Raw genomic sequence first — 19,078 nt, forward strand, 5'->3', positions numbered from 1 at the left:
AAGGAAAGGGAAAGACTGCATTTCTATCTATACAACATAAGAAGTGATGGGGGAAATTCCCTGGCAGTCCAGTGGTTAGGACTCCACGCTTCCACTGGAGGGGGCACGGGTTCAATCCCTGGTTGCAGAACTAAGACCCCATGAGCTGTACGGTGCAGCCAAAAAAAAAAGTGATGGGAATATCATACGGCCAAAAAGAGAAGGGAAAGAACAGGAGAGAAAGAAACTACTTCTGTAAAGAGATACTTGGCAAAATGATGTTTACTTTTGTTAGATTTGACATCAGCCAAATTTGACACTACCTGGCTAAACTACATTATCAAAATCACAAATAGAGTCATAAACTCCTTGACCTGGAAGAGATCATTAAGTTCAAATCCAACATTTTACAGATCAGAAGCTGAGACTCAGAAGGGTATTGGATTGCCCATAATTCCCTCATTGGTCACAAAGGTAGGATCAGAATTCAGATCCATTTACCCCGACCTCCTTTGCCCATTACGGCATACTTTCTTGAGCTAAGTGTTTAGCTATAGCATTTGCATTTTAGTGAGATCTTACGTAAGAAAAGCCAAAATCTTAAAACAGAAATAAAATCATCTTTCTTAGGATTTTCTCCCCCTGCTGCAATTATAGAAAAACTTTTCTGCTTACACAGAGAATAAACATTCAATATTAAAGTATTTATTAATTGCAAATATTTTTCATCCAAGTGAAACACTATAAATAATTCAGAAAAATAGTGTATATATTTTAATCAAAGGTGATTTTGCAAATATTTGGGAAACCAAAGGTAGGTAACATTACATTAGTTTACTTAAAATAAAATACAACTACAGAAATTTTTAAAATTAATCATCTCCATTTCTTTGATAAGAAACATAATGAACTTCTTTGTTTCTCCTTTACCATCGATGGTTTTGTTCTCAGATCAAGTACAGACCTTCATGAGAAGCAGTAAATTCTGAGTAGAACATATTTTCCAGCACAGCTATAGGCACTAGAAATACAAAGATGAGTGTGTCATTCTCTTGAGCACAACAACCTAGCCATACTTACTCTTGATTATTGAAACCATCTGACCAACCAGAATGACTTGCTCCTCTCTAACAACCTGTAAATAATTTCACAAAAATGTTTCAAGTTTTTCTTCCCAGAAAGTGAAAAACAAGTCTGCTCCAACAATACCTCTACTGTATGAAACACAAAATATGATACATTTCATTCTTATCAAAATATTGCTGCACAAAAGCATTTACCTTGACTTTCCTGGCAGCATACTTAGGATACCCATTAAATAAACAGTTATTGGAAATATTCCTTATCATAACTGCAAAAGGCAGGATAACTACTTTTCTTCCCTGAGGAAAAAAAAAAAAAAGATATAAAGGTTTTCTGCTCCAGGATGAGCATTATCATCTACAAGCTGAAAAACTGAGTCTGGGATGGCATCATAGCTTTTGTGCAAGTAACAAGAAAAAAAATTATACATGCACAAATGGCTTAATTGTGATTATCTTCATCTGGGAACAAATCTGACTGTATACGAATCTTTGCAACTTTAGCTTGGTTTAAATTAAGGCAATGTGTGGTGGTCAACCGCCTGTATTTAAGTGTAAAGGTGAAATGCTAACATTTTTCACTTACCACATTGGCAAAGACTGTACATGCTAACTCCCTATGTTAGTCGGGACACTGAGAAACTGGCTCTCTAATACACCATTGGTGGGAATGTAAACTGGCATAACCTTGCTGGAAGGCAATTTGGCAGTAGATATCAAAGCTTTAAAAGTAGGACCTAATGCTATGTTTCAAAAATTGTGCTTTTTAAGACTTTGCTTTTGAATACAATCACGGTTAAGCAAAAAAGAGGTTTATCACCACATTACATAAAAAAGCAAAAAGCTGAAGAGCGCTTAAACATCCAGCAATAGGGTTATAAGCATAGGACGGCATACTATGCAGCTGCTAAAAATAGTGTTAAATAAGATTTAATGGTATACAAAAATGTCTATGAAGTATTTTAAGAAAAAAATAATACACACAAGTAGAATCCATATACATATGTTTTAAAATCTGTAAAGAATATATATAACAGGGAATTCCCTGGTGGTCCAGTGGTTAGGGCTCCGCACTCTCACTGCCAAGGGCCCAATCCTTGGTCAGGGAACTAATACCCCACAAGCCTCGCGGGGTGGCCAAAAATAAAACAATAAATAACGTTAAAAAAAAAAAAAGAGGGACTTCCCTGGTGGTCCAGTGGGTAAGACCCTGTGCTCCCAGTGCAGGGGGCCTGGGTTCAATCCCTGGTCAGGAAACTAGATCCCACGTGCATACCGCCACTAAGAAGTCCACACGCTGCAACTAAGAAGCCCGCATGCCGCAACCAACATCCTGCGTACCACAACTAAGACATGGGGCAGCCTAAATAAATAAATTTTATATATATATATATATATATATATATATATATATATATATATATATATATATAAAACAAAAACTTCCTGATGAGTCCCCCAGGATGGTAATCTAATAGTTGGCATTTAGTTTCTTCTTTGTATTTGTCTGTACTTTCTAAGTTTTCTACAATAAATATGTAGTACTTTTGCAATTAAGAAAAATAATATTTCTTTTCTTTAAAGCCTGGTCTTTCTCAGTTGATTGTTCCAATGTGATGACATGTATTTAGGAGAAAGTTTGCAACAGTGTGCAACTGTCTTCACATTACACTTGCTGTTGCACATTTATGCAAGCCATTTGTCACCCTTGGCTCTGGAGCTCAGCACAGAGCTTCCTTTCCTTTAGCAACATACAATCAATCCAAGGAGGAGTGCCTCAGTGGACTGGCCCCAAGCCATCTACCCTTCCAAAACCCTGTTAGAGGAGCAGAAAGGCCAGTTCCCCCACTAATAGGCAGATGGTGAAACATCCTCTTGGCTCTTGTAAATCCAGCCATATTGGTTCACACAGCTGAAAAAAAGGCAAGCAAGTTCCCTAAGGCCAGGCAAAACTAGTGCTCTCTTAAGGGAGTGTTGTTCCATGCCAGCTGGCATTTCCTGCAATGCCCTCAGCTTTTTTCAAGAATGAACAATGGGCAAAAAAGTAGAGGCTGTAAACTTGAGACCTGAGCATCTCAACTGGAGAGGAGATAGGCATTGAGCCCTGTGAATACACTGTCAGGAAGCAAAGGATTCCATATGACAGCAAAGTAGAAAGAGCTCTGGATTACGAATTAGGAGCCCTGGGTGCTAGTGATGTCTTCCTTACTCCCCTCTTCGAATTTCAGTTCCTTCTATAAAGTAGTGGGGTGGGAAGTAGATAGATTAAAAGAGCTATAAAGTTGCTTCTAGCCTTCAAAACCTTTATAAGATTTACAATGAGGTGAAACAATATACATTTCATTCAATAAAAATTTACTCAATGCCTACTGTACCAGGCAAGCAGGAGTCAAGGTGAAAAAAAAAATTTTGCCTCCCCTTAGGACTTACAGTCCAAAGCACTGACAAATTTCCCAGCTCCGATATGTATAATTATTCACTATACCATTTATTTAAGAAAATATTTTTCAGCAAGATTGAATTTTCTCTTTTGCTAATATAGCTTCTTATCCCATTGTCAACAAGCAACGTGTCTACTATATACTGGGAGGCAATATAGGTGTGGGTTAAAAGCATGAGATAGAATCAGAGTTCCAGTTAAATCTGAGCTTTACCTTATGCTAACTAAAGAAGCTTGGAAAAATTAAATTCTCTCAGCTTCAGTTTCTTCATCAAAATAGGATTAATAATATTACCTACTTCCTAGGGTTAATTATAGAGAGAAAATGACTTGAAGCATGCCAAGTAAGTTCTCAGTAAGTCATTCTTATTTGTTGTTAATATATAAAGTATAAAAATAATTGTAGGCCATTATCAAAAAATCTACAAACAATAAATGCTGGAGAGGGTATGGAGAAAAGGGAACCTGCCTACACTGTTGGTGGGAATGTAAACTGGTACAGCCACTATGGAGAACAGTATGGAGGTTCCTTAAAAAACTAAAAATAGAGCTACCATATGATCCAGCAATCCTACTCTTGGGCATATATCTGGAGAAAACCAAAAAGATACATGTACCCCAATGTTCACTGCAGCACTATTTACAATAGACAGGACATGGAAGCAACCTAAATGTCCATTGGTGGAGGAATGGACAAAGAGGATGTGATACATATATACAATGGAATATTACTCAGCCATAAAAAAGAATGAAATAATGCCATTTGCAGCAACATGGATGGACCTAGAGATTGTCATACCGAGTGAAGTAAGTCAGACAGAGAAAGACAAATATGATATCGCTTATATGTGGAATCTAAAAATATGGTACAAATGGGGGGCTTCCCCAGTGGCGCAGTGGTTAAGAATCCACCTGCCAATTCAGGGGACGTGGGTTCGAGCCCTGGTCTGGGAAGATCCCACATGCCGCGGAGCAACTAAGCCTCTGTGCCACAACTACTGAGCCTGCGCTCTAGAGCCTGCGAGCCACAACTACTGAGCCCGTGCACCACAACTATTGAAGCCCACACGCCCTAGAGCCCATGCTCCTCAACAAAAGAAGCCACCGCAATGAGAAGCCCGCGCACCACAGCAAAGAGTAGCCTCCACTCGCAGCAACCAGAGAAAGCCCATGCACAGCAATGAAGACCAACACAGCCAAAAATAAAATAATAAACATAAATAAATAAATAAGATTTTTTAAAAAAATGGTACAAATGAACCTATTTACAAAATAGAAATAGAGTCACAGATGTAGAAAACAAACTTATGGTTACCAAAGGGGGAAAGTGGGGGTGGGGGGGAAGGGATAAACTGGGAGATTGGGATTGACATATACATACTACTATATATAAAATAGATAACTAATAAGAACCTACTGTATAGCACAGGGAACTCTACTCAATACTCTGTATATAGGGAATAGAATCTAAAAAATAGTGGATATATGTATAACTGATTCACCTTTCTGTACAGCAGAAATAAACAAAACACTGTAAATCAACTATACTCCAATAAAAATTAATTAAAAATTTTTTTTAAAATTAAAATAATTTTAATGTCAGTTTGAAGGCACAGATTTTTAGAATTTTAGATTAAAAGGGACCTTAGAAATAATCAATTTCATTTCGATTCTCTCGTTTTATAGTAATACAAAGACGTTGAATAGAGCTCTGGGACCCCTTATTCTCTTTACACATCCCAGGAATTAATTAGGTAATGTAAAGTGCTTTTCTGAGAAAAAAAAATGTCCTAAATCATGTGGATATTATTGCTATGATTTCTATTATTTTGAATCTTCTATTTGCCATTTACTGAAATTTGACTGCTGTTTCAGAGAGTCTTTCCAAAAAGAATATGGCATTTTGGCTAAATAGCTCAACTGATCCTTGCCTGAGCTTCTCCAAGTAGACTTAGAATCTCCCTCTCTGTGTGTATATACCATGAAGCCTGTTTTCTCTATTGGTTTTTCTAGCCATTTATAGCTAGTTAGAAAACAATACTTTCAAGTTTAGATAAGCCAAGCTTGTTTCATTGACTCCAGTCAGACAAAAACACCTCCTCTGGAAATCAAGTCTCTAGATATTCAACAGTATCTGCAGGACAACAAGATTAAAAGAAAGGGAGCTCATACAGAATAGAGAGAAAGCAAACTAACATTTTCCCATGCTTTCCCTGCAGCCAGGGATTCACTTAATCCTGACAATGACCCTGTGAATTAGATATTACTATCCCCATGGCAGGTAAAAAAGCTGAGGGCCAGAGAGCAATTTGTGTGAAGTCACCCAGACAGGAAATGATGGAGCCTGAATTTGAACCCAGGCCAGTCTGTTTCCAAACTCTTTCCAGTAAATCAGCCACATTCTCTCCCACCCATGATCTTCACAGCATTCAACTGATAAGAGTACTTCTTAATGCAAAAAATAAAAAAATCCTTAATGCATAAAAGGATTCCTACAAGATGGTGTAGTCACACTTTTGGAGAAAAGAGATCCATTATGCAATTCACTAAAAGTATGTGGAATGTCTACAAGGTGTTACTAAGGCATTGCACTTCAATCACTAAGAATCATCTCAAGTGATGTTTTAGTCCTTCCTAATAAGATTTTCCTGTATAATGTATTATGATTCTTGTATCATAAGAAGAGAGAGAAACTTAATGGATAAAGACATAGAAAGAATTGTATACATTTTATTTCTATAAAAATTTTTCTCTAAATCCAATCTCCTTGCAATTGATCGAGTCATTTTTCGTGGACTTTTGAGGGTAAATGTTTTGTGTTTTCCTTCACCTCCCTCTTCTGGCTTTTTTTCAAAGCATTTTTCCAGTCCACTTACAGTTCAGAACAGATGTAGATGCTGGCCTGCTCCCAGAATCTTGTTGCTATATCACGACTCCACCATTCCCCATGGACTTAGTAGTGCCAAAGTAGAAAATGACTTCAACCCACAGCAGAATCTGTGTTGCAGCCAATCCAATATAAGTCCAAAGGAATCAATCCTATTTGCAGCTTTTTATTCTTCATTTCAGTATACTGAGAATGTGTAGTATGTTGATTTTGATGATTTATAGAGTACTCTCTCCTCCACTGCCCCAACATTGTCATTTGTCAATTCTCCAGACTGGAAGAGCAGCAGATAAAAAGGAACTCAACAAGAAAATAAGAAAATAACTGCAAATCATTTAAAATGTGATAAAGTTAGAGTATATGAACCGGAAGATTAATACAACATAACTTTGGGTTACTCAACACCTACTAATGTCAGCAGTATCATTTCCCCACCACTTACAGGTACAGAAAACAGTACAATGTTGATAAAGAGCAGACGAGAAGGGAACGGCTGTCAGTAACTCAGCCTTTTATTACAACAAAGCTACTCCAGAAAACTCTGACTCAAAAATCTACAGTGTGTAACGAACAGCAGGAACACAAAGAGACAAAAGAAAATATCGTTACCACCTTCAATTCCAGGGACATTTGGACAATATCCAATTGAAAAGCCCTGGACTAGGTGTCATTATAGAGCAGGCAGAAGCATCAAGTGGTTTCCAAATGGCAGATTTTGAACCTCAAAGAACCTGTCTCTTCAGGGTTGTCTTTTTCACTTGTTTCAATATATTTAGGCTAAGTTCTGACATCCCCCAAATGAGCTTACTGACCTCATTCATTATTCTGTCGACTAAAAAAATTATTCACAACCTAAAAGTTGAGAGTTATGTTTTATTTGGCAGGAATTTTTAGGACTTCAAGCAAGCCCGGGAGGCAGCATCTCGAGTAACCCTGAGAGAACAGCTCCGAGGAGGCAATGGGGGAAGCCAGGTTATATAGAAGTTTTGTAACAAAGCGCAGGTAGTCAGGAACATCAAAAGATTATCGTTAATTAAAGAAAACCAGATATCCCAAGTTAAGGAATTTAGCGCTTTTCTGTGTATGGGAAGATGCAAGAGTCTGGGCTCACTGAAATCATTCCTTTGATATGCACCTCAGCTGTCTTCGGGCCATTATCCCGTGTTTTCACATCCTGAGTTTCCTCAGGGCTCACCGTAGGGAGTGGCTGCAGTCTGATGGCTGCTAGATGGCAGGTATTCTTTTCCTTCCTGAGTTCCTTCAGGGCTCATCAGCTCACCGTTGGCAGTGGCTGCAATCGCTGATGACTGTGACATCCTCTGTTAATTGATATGGCAGGAAATATTGCATTTCTCAATTCACTCCCCAAATATTTGTGGAGCTCCTACTAGGGTCAGACACTGTCTGAGGCACCAGAATAGAGTGCTGAATAAAAAAGACAAGGCATTCATTCCAGAATCAAACTGCTTATGTTCTCAAAAGACAAATTTTAAGCATGTGATCTATTTCATCAGTGTAGAAACTACTTAGTCCTCACAAGCGTATTTCAAAATGAATATGTTTTACTGCCAATGTCCATATTTTCCTTCTTCAAGGGATCCGTTCATTTGTTAGCCACAAAACATATTGTCTTAAATCGTAGTAAAAACAAGCAATGAAAACATGGAACTTTTAGAAGAGTCATTTATTTCTATAAACTCTGCTAAGCTTGCCCTATCCTAAAATCTCCATAGAATGAAAACATAAAAATCCAAAGGGACACACATTCACCAAAGGGGCACACTGGTCTTTGCCTCATATAACGCTCAAGAAATAACTTAGTTTTTTATTAACATTTGATGAACTTTGACAAGTTAGCATGAAGGACTAAATGAAATGATCTATTTAACAGGAAGGCTAAGCAAATGGAACAGAAAATAACATGTAACTGAAAAGGAGTAGGATTTGCCACTCCAAAGTATACCTCTTTGGCATAAGGATTATCGTAGGTTGGTTATTTCTGAGAAGCTGCAGACACAGGAGAATCTCTGAAAACAGAGCAGAAGTTGCCCTTTTGTGAAGGAAATTTATGTGTAGAGGGATATCTCCATTTGTAAGGATTTTTCCCTTTGCAACCAGGAAGAGAAGGATAAGACTTCTAATCTCTAGAAACTCCTTACCAATAGGGAGGATTCCATTTAAATGTGCATAACAACCTTACCCTTGTTTACAGTGCTTTTCCTGGTAACCTTTCATTACAGGCTCCCCCACTCCCACCCCACACATCTTTCTTTTGTCACTAGCTGAAGATGGTATTTAAGGTGCTAGCTTAGGCCATTTTGAGGAGTTAATCTGTTTTCCTGGGTTTCTCCCATGTGTACAGGAGGTATACATGTTATTCATGGTATTTGTTTTTCTCTTCTTAATCTGTCTTTTATTACAGAAAGCTATGGGGAAGGAACAATAATTTTCCCCTCTACCCTTCTAGGTTCTTGACTGAGAGCTCCCCTTAAAAGCCATCTTCAGCTAAAGACAAAAGAAAGGTGTTGGTGGGTGGGGGAAGCTGGTTATGGGAGGTTACCAGGAAAAGCACAGTAAACAAGGGTATGCTTATTATGTTGATTTAAACAGAACCGTCTGCATGCATAAAGAGTTTCTAGATTAAAGTCATCCTTCTCTTCCTGGGTACAGAGAGGGAGACATTCTAACAAATGAAGATTTCCCTTATAAATGTAAATATCTCTTATAAAAAGGTAACTTCTATTTAGTTTTCAGAGCTTCTCCTGTGTCTGCTGTTTCTTAAAAATGACATGCTCAAGATAATCCTTATGCCACAGAGGCATATATTGGGCTGGCATATTCTGCTCCCCTTCAGGGGTCTCACCAAGAACCCAGAAGGGTAGAGGGAAAATGATTCTTCCTCCTCTGCTTAACTCTCTTATAAGGGATGTTGGACTAAAGTGTACCCTTTTTATAGATGGGGAAACTGAGACTTCCAAGAGGTAAAGTGACTGGCTCCAAAACACAGAACTAGAGTTAAGGGAAGGAGGTCACTGGGGTGGGGAGAGCTCTATGGTAACAACGGTGACCACTAGATTTCAGTTCCTTGTCAGTAAAGGTTCACATCCTTCTCATGGAGAAAAAAAAAAGGAGAGCAGCCAGAAGCTAAGTTTCAGCTAGGAACAATGGGAAGCAGCAGCAAATCGAGAGCCATTATGGCCACTTCAAAAGGCAAAAGGTGAGAGACGGGCATGGCCAAGCAAATAAAAATGTATCTTTGAGCACAAGAGGACAGAAATCAGGATTTCAGACTCTGGGGTGCACTAATGTATAAGACATGGGGGGATCTGTTCTCCAAGAACTCTGAGTTTAGTAGAGGAAACAGACTAATTACACCATCTGAGAAAAGAGCACAGGAGTCAAAATGAGAAAACAGTCAGCCCAGGGGAGTCAGGTGATAAGTCAAATAACATAGGCATCATACAGGAGGGATTATATACTGGGTATCAAAGTATGAATAGAAATTTTCCAGGTAAAAAGTAGGTGAAGACCATAGCATTCTAACTTGGAGAACAGCAAGTGCAATGGTAATGAACTGAAATCACGTATTGATATTATGGCTAAAGCTTAAACACCATAGGGAGAAAGAGTAGGAGATGAGTCTGAAGAAGTAGGTAAGGGCTTTGGACATTATTCTGAGGAAGCCAGTGATGTTTTTGTTTTGATTGTGTAACCTTGTTTTGAAAATTATTTCAAACTTATAGAAAAGTTGCAACAATAAGAAAAGTACATAGAACACCTGCATATCTTTTACCCAGATTCACCCATTAACATTCTGTCCCATCTGCTTTATCATTTTCTCTTTCTCTCTGAAGGGCAGGGAAGAACAGAACCAAGTTTTGGGACTGGATAACTGAATGGTGGAGGCTCTGCCAAGACAGACAGTAATGATAACAGCACAACAATATGAATAGCTTACATATTATGTATGCTAGTTATATGCAAGGTACTGTTCTAAATGCTTTAGATATAAACTTATTTAATCCTCAAAACAACCTTACGAGGTTAGTTTACTTATTAACTTCATTTTACAGATAAGAAAAATAGATATTTCGAGGGGAAAGATGATGGAGTCAGTTTTTGAGAGAGTAAGCAACTCCTACTCATTCTAGAAACTTCTAAGAAAAGGGCGAGAGACATTTATGACAAACCCCCAGCCAATATAATACTCAGTGTGAAAAGATGAAAGACTTTCCACTAAATTCTGGAAAAAGACAAGGATGCCCATTCTTATCACTTCTGTTCAACGCAGTATTGGAAGTTCTAGTCACAGCAATCAGACAAGAAACAGAAATAAAAGGGAAGATAATAATTGCAGATGACATGATACTCTGTATAGAAAACCCTAATGACTCCACACAAAACTATAAGGACTAATAAATGAATTCAGCAAAGTAGCAGGATACAAGATTAATATACAGAAACCTGTTGCATTTCCTTACAGTAACAATGAAATATCAGAAAGAGAAAGTTAAAAAAAAAAAAAATCCTGTTGAAAATTGCGTCAAAAAACCACCAAAAACAAAAGCAAAAAAACCCTAGGAATAGCCTAACCAAGGAGGTGAAAGACCTATATGCTGAAAACTATAAAACATTGATAAAGGAAACTGAAGATGATGCAAAGAAATGAAAAGATATCCTGTGCTCTTGGACTAGAAGAATTAATATTGTTAAAATGGCCATACTACCCAAAGCAACCTACAGATTTAATGCAATCCCTATCAGATTATCTGTGACATTTTTAACAGAACTAGAAAAAATAATCCTAAAATTTATATGGAACCACAAAAGCAATCCTGAGAAAAAGAATCAAGCTGGAGGCATAACCCTCCCAGACTTCAGACAATACTATTACAAAGCTGCAGTAAATGAAACAGTGTAGTACTGGCACAAAAACACACATATAGGTCAATGGAACAGAATAGAGAGCCAAGAAATAAGCCCACACCCCTACGGTCAATTAATCTATGACAAAGGAGGCAAGAATATACAATGAGGAAAAGACAGTCTCCTCAGCAAGGGGTGTTGAGAAAGCTGGACAGCCTTATGTAAATCAATTAAGTTAGAACACATCCTCACACCATACACAAAAATAAACTCAAAATGGCTTAAAGATTTAACTATAAGACATGACACCAAAAAACTCCCAGAAGAGAACATAGGCAAAACATTTTCAGACATAAATCATATCAATATTTTGTTAGATTGGTATCCCAAAGCAAAAGAAATAAAAGTAAAAATAAACAAATGGGACCTAATCAAACAAACACAGCAAAGGAAACCATCAATAAAATAAAAAGACAACCTATGGAATGGAAGAAAATATTTGCAAATGATGCAACAACAAGGGGCTCATTTCTAAAATACACAAAGAACTCATACAACTCAATGTCAAAAAAAACAAACAACCCAATCAAAAATGGTCAGAAGACCTAAACAGACATTTCTCCAAAGAAGACGTACAGATGGCCAAGAGGCACATGAAAAGATGCTCAACATCTCTAATTATTAGAGAAATGCAAATCAAAACCACAATGAGAAATCACCTCACACTGGTCAGAATGGCCATCATCAAAAAGTCGACAAATAAATGCTAGAGAGGGTGTGTAGAAAAGGGTACACTGTTGATGGGAATATAAATTGGTGTAGCCACTATGGAAAACAAAATGGAGGTTCCTTAAAAAACTAAAAATAGAGCTACCATATGATCTAGCAATCCCACTCTTGGGCATATATCTGGAGAAAACCATGATTCAAAAAGATACATGGGGACTTCCCAGGTGGCGCAGTGGTTAAGAATCCACTTGCCAATGCAGGGGACACGGGTTCGAGCCCTGGTCCGGGAAGATCCCACATGCCGTGGAGCAACTAAGCCTGTGCGCCGCAACTACTGAGCCTGCACTCTAGAGCCCACGTGCCACATCTACTGAGCCCACATGCTGCAACTGCTGAAGCCCGCACACCTAGAGCCCGTGCTCCGCAATAAGAGAAGCCACTGCAATGAGAAGCCCGTGCACTGCAACTAGAGAAAGCCCATGTGCAGCAACAAAGACCCAATGCAGCCAAAAATAAATAAATAAATTTATATTAAAAAAAAAAGATACGTGTACCCCAGTGTTCATTGCAGCACTATTTACAATAACCAAGGTGCAGAAACAACCCAAATGCCCATCAACAGATGACTGGTTTATGAAGATGTGAGATATATGTTAATATACAGATATAGATGTCTATATTAATATCTCAATGGAATATTACTCAGCCATAAAAAATGAAATATTCCCATTTGCAGCCACATGGATGAACCTAGATAATATTATACTAAGTGAGGTAAGTCAGATAGAGAAAGACAAATATATGATATCACTTATATGTGGAATCTAAAAAATAATACAAATGAATCTATATATTGTACAAAACAGAAACAGACTCAGAGACATAGAAAAACAAACTTATGGTTTCCAAAGGGGAAGGGGAGGGGGGAAGGGGAGGGGGGAAGGGATAAATTAGAATACGGGATTAATAAATACAAACTACTATACATAAAATAGATAAGCAACAGGGATTTACTGTATAACACAGGGAACAATATTCAATATCTTGCAATAATCTTATTGCATCTATATTCAGTATCTTTCCTATAATGGAAAATAATCTGAAAATGTATATATATATATAACTGAATCAATCTGCTGTACACCTGAGACTAACACAATATTGTAAATCAACTATACTGCAATTAAAAAAAGAAAAGAGCAAGAGAAATGTGGGAACTATGGGTCAAGAGATTATCTTAGAAAATTGGAACATTTATCCTTCATTCACATCAGGAGATAGCTGTCACTCTCTAAACCTCCAACCTTAGCTTGAATGCTAAAGATTATATTAATTTTATGTATGTAATGCTGGAAATTATATATATATTATATTAATATAGCTTCAGCTCACATGGAAGAAAATTAAACCCAAAATACCAAAACGTAAGAGATGCTTTCAACCACAAATTTATTTCAAATTATGAAGTAAAATTAGATATGGAAATGGCAAACCAATTTTATTTGTATTTTAATACTCAAAATGGTTTTAAATTATTCAGATGGAAATCAGCATCTCTCAGGCGCCGCCTTGTGGCTTGGTTTAGTGATTTCCAAATTGATCAGATGGACAGACTTTATCTGAAGAACTTTATGAAATAGTTTCCAAGGCTGCATCTATGATCAGAACAGGGTAGGAGAAGACCTGTATTTTTAAAAAGCTCTCCGAGGTGATTTGGATGACCAGCCATTGTAAAAACTGGCAGCATAAAAATTATCTTTTTTTTTTTCAAGTTCACTTGAAACAGCTTCAGACACAGTTTTTAGAACAAGAAGGAAACCTAGAGATCATTTTCTCCCGTTGTTTCATTTCACTTGTGAAGAGACTGAAACTAAAGCTGTGAAATGGCTTGTCCAAGGTCACAGTAGATGGCCAAACCCAGAGCAGAACCTAACATCTCTTGGCTCTAAATTCAGCATGATTAATTGGAACAATTCAGTCTAATCCAATTCATCTCCACCTGTTTATCCCTTAACTTACTGAGAGTTCAACAATGTCCCTACCCTCCACATCACTTCTGCCTAAGAAAAGCATAGGCAGAGTTGCCAACAGATATTCTTTGGAGAGAAATTCTTTCCTTTTTAATACTTGGCATATCTTAAAGATTGATTTCTAGGAGGCAGGGGAAATTAAGCAGGATAAAATATTCCCTATAAGACAAGCCATCTGAACTGGTGGCCTCTTCCCTTCTCCAGGATCGGTCTTCGTCAGCTTTGAAGGAGGGCTGAGCAGGGACCCCTTCCCCCAAATATCAAAGTATCACCTCTCATTCTACATAATAAAGTTAATTATCCTTTGGGTCTAGAAATTTGAAAGTGCAGTGGAAAATACAGCTTCCTGGGACGGGAAACAGGAAAAAACACCTTCCAGTCTGCCCCTAGGCAAGGATTAGTGAGTTAATCTGTAGAAAGATGGACTAAGGCGTGGGCAGGTGCTGAATGAGGAAAGGAATTTGAAAAGTGGGGAAATAGGCCTGGCAAAGTTTGTCTGCTTCACCTTTTGCAAGGGTTAGATCTGTTTATCCCCAACATAATTACATTTCTGGGATTCCTTTCAGTCCTTTCCCTCTGATCTCTTTCAGTGTCCACATCAGCTTTGAGAAGTTCTGGGCTCATCTAAAATAAAATCTTGCCTTTTCAAAAGTCAGACCAGCGGTGTGGGCATCTCCTGGGAGGTTGTGAAAAATGCAGAATCTTGAGCCCCACCCGAAACCTACTAAAGCAGAATTGGCATTGTAACAAGATCCCGAAGTGATTCGTATGCACTTAAGGTTTAAGAGATAATGCTCTAAAAGATAAATTGCAGAATGGTGTGGCTGGAAGAGAACCAAATGTTACCAAGGCCAGTTCAGAGCTTTCTCAACTATATTAAAATCCAGAGTTTCATGAAATGGTTCCATGATTCTAAGAAGCATAATTATGTTTTGCTGAAATTGCTGAATGTATAAATGTTTTTAAGCTTGAGGACTGTATGAGAATTCAGTTTCTTTCTCTCTTCCTTTAAATTACACTCTTAACTTCACCTATGGTGGGGCGTTTGTTTCTAAATGCAATCAAAAAGAACAAGTTTGGGACTTCCCTAGTGGCGCAGTGGTTGGGAGTCCGCCTGCCGATGCAGGGGACACGGGTTCATGCCCCGGTCCGGGAGGATCCCACGTGCCGCAGAGCAGCTGGGCCCGTGGGCCATGGCCGCTGGGCCTGTGCGTCCGGAGCCTGTGCTCTGCAATGGGAGAGGCCACAGCAGTGAGAGGCCCGCGTACCGCATTAAAAAAAAAAAAAAAAACAAGTTTGGACTTCCCTGGTGGCGCAGTGGTTAAGAATCCACCTGCCAATGCAGGGGACATGGGTTCAAGCCCTGGTCCGGGAAGACCCCACATGCCGCGGAGCAACTAAGCCCGTGTGCCACAACTACTGAGCCCGTGTGCCACAACTACTGCAGCCCGCGTGCCTAGAGCCTGTGCTCCGCAACCAGAGAAGCCACCACACTGAGTAGCCTGCGCACCCCAACGAAGAGTAGCCCCAGCTCGCTGCAACTAGAGAAAGCCCGTGGGCAGCAACGAAGACCCAACACAGCCAAAAATAAAATATTAATAAATAAATAAATTTATATTAAAAAAGAAAAAGAACTAGTTCAAGTATTGTCATCTGAAGTAGAAGCTGCAAGAAGCCAGCGACAGCTCTCAGCATGTAATGAGTTATGTGGACTTCAGCAAATTACATGGTTTTCTTGAATATTAGTCACCACATCAGTGAGATGGAGACACTATTGTCTGCCCCTGTATACCTCCCAAAAGAGTAAAGGATCAAAAGAATTCCTAGTTTCTGGAAATAGCGCTGCTGATAACTTAGTGGCTCAGATCAGAAACGCAGAAGCCATTATCAGGTCCATCACCAATTAATTTCAACCTCTCCCACAACCTTCCATTTCTTTTATTCTCACTGCCACTAATCTAGACCAAACCACCACATATTTTTTCCTAAACCATGGCCTCCTCTGGGTGACCCCTGCCCCTGCTGCCCTTTAAGACATCATTTACTCTGAAACTAGAAGGATTTTTCAAAAAGCACTGTTTTGATCACAGATTTTCCCTACCTAGAACTCTTCAATGGCTTTCTAGGGCTTTTATGGGAAAGTCCCAAATCCTCCTGTGATTCATTCTGCTTCAGATCTGGTCCTTGCCACCTTCTTTACAATCTCTTCTCTTGCTGCTCTCTAGTTATATCATTTTTGAAAATCAGAACATCATGAAGAAACAATATGTCTCCCACTGTCCCTTTAACCTTTCATGTGACTGTTTCTTCTCTCACACTTAGATGAAAAAACCAGCAGTTGCAATAACTTTTTGGTTCCCTACTGGGTGATAGAAAATATTATGGTCACTTCCAATGTCAATACATTCTCAGTTCAATATTTCAAAACATCAAGTCCCATATGACACTGAAAACACTCAAAGTTGATTTAAAATTGAATTGTGCCCCTCCCCCATGCTGGAGCCCAGTGTGAGCCGGTTGCTAGTGGAAGAAGAGGGTGGGTCCTAGTCTCTTCTCATTTTCCCCACATGGTGCTCCCACCTCTCCCACCCAACTCCAGTGTGCTAAACCTGGTTTCTGATTCCACCAGCGGGTTGAAGCAAGGGAAGAGAGGAGCAGTAAGGAAAGGGTTAAGCTTCTTCCCTGGCTCATATTGTCTAAAGATGCCTCACCAAATGTAGAAGTCTAGCTGCTGCCTGCTGACCTCTCTTCTGGCTCTGTAACTGCAGATGACTCCAGTTTTTAAAGCAAGAGTTGACATCAGTCCACCACGCCCTCTGAACTCCTCAGGGTACATATTAAATCCTCCTACTGATCCAAGGGAAGTCCTCTCTAATCTCGAGATGAAAGGCAGCACCGCATTCCCCTCCCCCTTGGAGAGGTTGGAGGAAATAACTCTCTCTCCAAAAAATCATCTCCACAAATCATTCCCTCATTTGGAATTCAGGAGTCAAATAACTAGTTTCTGGATGTTTAATTTGAAATTACTATAGAGTGGTATGTTGTAGAACCTGCTTCAATTTCAGATCTCTCTTACCTTGAAGTCAAAGTTCGCATTTTAGCAACATATTGCATGGAATTTCTGTTGGTTTCTCAAACACACCATATTCTCGTTGATTTCTGGCCTTTCAAACATGTTGTCTTCTCTTCTTCCACTCATTCATTTATCTTGGCACTACTCATGTATCTCCAATTCCTCATCCACATTTCAGTATAAAAGGGTTGAGAGGGCTTCCCTGGTAGCACAGTGGTTGAGAGTCTGCCAGCAGATGCAGGGGACACGGGTTCGTGCCCCGGTCCGGGAAGATCCCACATGCCGCGGAGCGGCTGGGCCCATGAGCCATGGCCGCTGAGCCTGTGCGTCCGGAGCCTGTGCTCCGCAACGGGAGAGGCCACAGCAGTGAGAGGCCCGTGTACCGCAAAAAAAAAAAAGAGAGAGAGATGAACTGTATGTACTTCATAGATAAGGAAATCATAAAAGCCAATAAACACATGAAAAGATGCTCAACCAAATAAATTATGTAGGAACTACAAATAAAAACTAATAGACACCACTTTCCACCTACCAGACCAGCAAACATGAAAAAGTATAACAATATCAAATGTTGAGAGGATATATAAATACTTAGCTATTGCTGATACCACTGTAAACTGGTCTAAACTCTTTAGAAAACAATTTGTCATTGCCTTATCAAGGAGAACATGTGCATACTCTGTGACTCAGAAATTTACTTCTAGGTAGTAACATAATGCTCAGGAGATATGTACAAGGATGTTCATGATAGCACTATTTGTGATGGTCAAAAACGGGGAACAATCCAAATGCCCATTGACAGAAAGAATAGATTAAGGTATGTTCATACAATAGAATACTATACATCAGTAAAAATGAATGAACCACAGCTCTATGTGACAAAATGGATAAATCCGGGAACATAACGTTAAATTTTAAAAAAGCAAGTTGCAGAAGAATACTTGAAGTATAATACCTTATATATAAAGTTAAAAACAAAGTTAATAAAATATTTTGTACATGCATATACATAGACATGTAATAAAACCATACAGAAAAGCAAGGGGAAAATAAAAAATTTAAGACAGTGGTAATTTCTGGATGAAGAAATTCTTTATATATATATTACATATATATGAAGAAATGTTATATACATGGGTGATGGGCACATATGTCTTTATTTTATTATATTCTTTATAACTTACCTATTTTTATTCATATTTTGTATATGACATCTCCATAAATTATTTTATATGTATAAAATATTTGATTTTAAAAGTATGGTTTTACTCATTTCTCCATTTATCTGCCATAATCAGTTGTCTCTGTCTGTTATTTCAAGGTAGGACCTATGATTCCTTTTTTCTTTTTTTTTTAAAATATGGAACACTTCACGAATTTGTGTGTCATCCTTGTGCAGGGGCCATGCTAATCTTCTCTGTATCGTTCCAATTTTAGTATATGTGCTGCCGAAGCGAGCACAGACCTATGATTCTTGACTATCAACCTGTTTCAGGGCCAAAGTCTGAACCCTAGTTCTGAGGAGCCATTTTGCCTCCATACTAAGTCCAGTATTAGACAGCAGGGAAAGTAGGATAAGAATCACGTTCCAGGGCTTCCCTGGTGGCACAGTGGTTGAGAGTCCGCCTGCTGATGCAGGGAACATGGGTTCGTGCCCCGGTCCGGGAAGATCCCACATGCCGCGGAGCGGCTGGGCCCGTGAGCCATGGCCACTGAGCCTGCGCGTCCGGAGGCTGTGCTCCGCAACGGGAGAGGCCACAACAGTGAGAGGCCCGCGTACCGCAAAAAAAAAAAAAAAAGTTCCAGTCCTGGCTCTGCCATTTATCAGCTGTACAATTTCAGGAATCTCAGCCTCAGTTTTCTTGCCTACAAAATGGGACAATACCACTCCAACCTTGGACTTGCTGTGAGGATCAAATGAGACATTCACAAAGTACTCAGGACGTTAATAAGTGCTCAGAACACGTTAATGTCCTCCATTATGAAAGCAGT

General features: G+C 38.9%; 1 long non-coding RNA gene and 1 other non-coding gene across 2 annotated transcripts; both read right to left on the reverse strand.

Moving 5' to 3' along the window:
• Positions 1-6,270: 6,270 nt before the first annotated feature.
• LOC125964603 (uncharacterized) lies at positions 6,271-17,954 on the reverse strand. The gene is made up of 3 exons (XR_007477760.1): positions 17,090-17,954; positions 7,500-7,813; positions 6,271-6,662 (listed from the first exon to the last, which is right to left on the reverse strand). It is a non-coding gene; the product is annotated as an uncharacterized LOC125964603 (long non-coding RNA).
• Positions 17,955-18,440: 486 nt separating this feature from the next.
• On the reverse strand, positions 18,441-18,547 carry LOC117203886 (U6 spliceosomal RNA). Its single transcript, XR_004486830.1, has one exon. It is a non-coding gene; the product is annotated as a U6 spliceosomal RNA (small nuclear RNA).
• Positions 18,548-19,078: the final 531 nt, after the last annotated feature.

This window comes from Orcinus orca, chromosome 6 (assembly GCF_937001465.1).
Source record: "Orcinus orca chromosome 6, mOrcOrc1.1, whole genome shotgun sequence".
Taxonomy (NCBI): domain Eukaryota; kingdom Metazoa; phylum Chordata; class Mammalia; order Artiodactyla; family Delphinidae; genus Orcinus; species Orcinus orca.